The sequence below is a fragment of the Salvelinus namaycush genome, unplaced genomic scaffold, assembly GCF_016432855.1.
Source record: "Salvelinus namaycush isolate Seneca unplaced genomic scaffold, SaNama_1.0 Scaffold871, whole genome shotgun sequence".
NCBI lineage: Eukaryota > Metazoa > Chordata > Actinopteri > Salmoniformes > Salmonidae > Salvelinus > Salvelinus namaycush.
The window spans coordinates 17,027-20,000 of record NW_024061610.1 but is presented as its reverse complement, the minus strand read 5'-3'; the positions used below and the strand labels follow the sequence as shown (position 1 = coordinate 20,000).

Genomic DNA, 2,974 nt, shown 5'->3' with positions numbered 1-2,974 from the left:
GACAGATTGGTGGTGTCACAGCAGAGATAACTGTCTGAGGGGTTATTGACATCTGTGGTGTCACAGCAGAGAACTGTCTGAGGGGATATTGACATCTGTGGTGTCACAGCAGAGATAACTGTCTGAGGGGTTATTGACAGATCTGTGGTGTCACGGCAGAGAACTGTCTGAAGGGTTATTGACAGATTGGTGGTGTCACAGCAGAGATAACTGTCTGAGGGGTTATTGACAGATATGTGGTGTCACAGCAGAGATAACTGTCTGAGGGGTTATTGACAGCTCTGTGGTGTCACGGCAGAGATAACTGTCTGAGGGGTTATTGACAGATCTGTGGTGTCACAGCAGAGATAACTGTCTCAGGGGTTATTGACAGGTCTGTGGTGTCACAGCAGAGATAACTGTCTGAGGGGTTATTGACAGCTCTGTGGTGTCACAGCAGAGATAACTGTCTGAGGGTTATTGACATCTGTGGTGTCACAGCAGATAACTGTCTGAGGGTTATTGACAGATCTGTGGTGTCACAGCAGAGATAACTGTCTGAGGGGTTATTGACACCTGTGGTGTCACAGCAGAGATAACTGTCTGAGGGGTTATTGACACCTGTGGTGTTACAGCAGAGATAACTGTCTGAGGGGTTATTGACATCTGTGGTGTCACAGCAGAGAACTGTCTGAGGGGGATATTGACATCTGTGGTGTCACAGCAGAGATAACTGTCTGAGGGTTATTGACAGATCTGTGGTGTCACAGCAGAGAACTGTCTGAGGGGTTATTGACATCTGTGGTGTCGTAGCAGAGATAACTGTCTGAGGGGTTATTGACAGATATGTGGTGTCACGGCATAGATAACTGTCTGAGGGGTTATTGACAGATATGTTGTGTCACGGCATAGATAACTGTCTGAGGGGTTATTGACATCTGTGGTGTCACAGCAGAGAACTGTCTGAGGGTTATTGACAGATCTGTGGTGTCACAGCAGAGATAACTGTCTGAGGGGTTATTGACAGATATGTGGTGTCACGGCAGAGATAACTGTCTGAGGGGTTATTGACAGATATGTGGTGTCACGGCAGAGATAACTGTCTGAGGGGTTATTGACAGATATGTGGTGTCACGGCAGAGATAACTGTCTGAGGGGTTATTGACAGATCTGTGGTGTCGTAGCAGAGATAACTGTCTGAGGGGTTATTGACAGATCTGTGGTGTCGTAGCAGAGATAACTGTCTGAGGGGTTATTGACAGATCTGTGGTGTCGTAGCAGAGATAACTGTCTGAGGGTTTTTGATTTGACGAGCACGTTTTTCCTCTCTCTCTCTCGCTCTCAAAACACACACACACACAGAGAGCGAGAGAGATGGGCAGTATTTCTGTCACATACAGTACTCAAGTGAGTCCTCCGGATCAGAGGCAGTAGAGATGACCAGGGATGTTCTCTGTTTAGTGAGTCCGCCAGATCAGAGGCAGTAGAGATGACCAGGGATGTTCTCTGTTTAGTGAGTCCTCCAGATCAGAGGAAGTAGAGATGACCAGGGATGTTCTCTGTTGAGTGAGACCTCCAGATCAGAGGCAGTAGGGATGACCAGGGATGTTCTCTGTTTAGTGAGTCCACCAGATCAGAGGCAGTAGAAATGACCAGGGATGTTCTCTGTTTAGTGAGTCCTCCAGATCAGAGGCAGTAGGGATGACCAGGGATGTTCTCTGTTTAGTGAGTCCTCCAGATCAGAGGCAGTAGGGATAACCAGGGATGTTCTCTGTTTAGTGAGTCTGCCAGATCAGAGGCAGTAGGGATGACCAGGGATGTTCTCTGTTTAGTGAGTCCTCCAGATCAGAGGCAGTAGAGATGACCAGGGATGTTCTCTGTTTAGTGAGTCCTCCAGATCAGAGGCAGTAGAGATGACCAGGGATGTTCTGTGGTTAGTGAGTCCTCCAGATTAGAGGCAGTAGGGCTGACCAGGGATGTTCTCTGTTTAGTGAGTCCTCCAGATCAGAGGCAGTAGAGATGACCAGGGATGTTCTCTGTTTAGTGAGTCCGGCAGATCAGAGGCAGTAGAGATGACCAGGGATGTTCTCTGTTTAGTGAGTCCTCCAGATCAGAGGCAGTGGGGATGACCAGGGATGTTCTCTGTTTAGTGAGTCCTCCAGATCAGAGGCAGTAGTGATGACCAGGGATGTTCTCTGTTTAGTGAGTCCTCCAGATCAGAGGCAGTAGGGATGACCAGGGATGTTCTCTGTTTAGTGAGTCCTCCAGATCAGAGGCAGTAGTGATGACCAGGGATGTTCTCTGTTTAGTGAGTCCTCCAGATCAGAGGCAGTAGAGATGACCAGGGATGTTCTCTGTTGAGTGAGTCCTCCAGATCAGAGGCAGTAGAGATGACCAGGGATGTTCTCTGTTTAGTGAGACCTCCAGATCAGAGGCAGTAGGGATGACCAGGGATGTTCTCTGTTTAGTGAGTCCGCCAGATCAGAGGCAGTAGGGATGACCAGGGATGTTCTCTGTTTAGTGAGTCTGCCAGATCAGAGGCAGTAGGGATGACCAGGGATGTTCTCTGTTTAGTGAGACCTCCAGATCAGAGGCAGTAGAGATGACCAGGGATGTTCTCTGTTTAGTGAGTCCTCCAGATCAGAGGCAGAAGGGATGACCAGGGATGTTCTCTGTTTAGTGAGTCCGGCAGATCAGAGGCAGTGGAGATGACCAGGGATGTTCTCTGTTTAGTGAGTCCTCCAGATCAGAGGCAGAAGGGATGACCATGGATGTTCTCTGTTGAGTGAGTCCTCCAGATCAGAGGCAGTAGAGATGACCAGGGATGTTCTCTGTTTAGTGAGACCTCCAGATCAGAGGCAGTAGGGATGACCAGGGATGTTCTCTGTTTAGTGAGTCCTCCAGATCAGAGGCAGTAGGGATGACCAGGGATGTTCTCTGTTTAGTGAGTCTGCCAGATCAGAGGCAGTAGGGATGACCAGGGATGTTCTCTGTT

The 2,974-nt window shown here is 48.9% G+C and overlaps 1 long non-coding RNA gene across 1 annotated transcript in view; it reads right to left on the bottom strand.

The window, feature by feature from the left end:
- Window positions 1-1,484, bottom strand: part of LOC120043115 — a 32,689-nt gene extending 31,205 nt beyond the window's left edge. Inside the window, exon 1 of the long non-coding RNA XR_005476313.1 lies at window positions 1,378-1,484. This is a non-coding gene — a long non-coding RNA (uncharacterized LOC120043115). The remainder of the gene's footprint in view (window positions 1-1,377) is intronic.
- Between the last annotated feature and the right edge of the window lie 1,490 nt (window positions 1,485-2,974).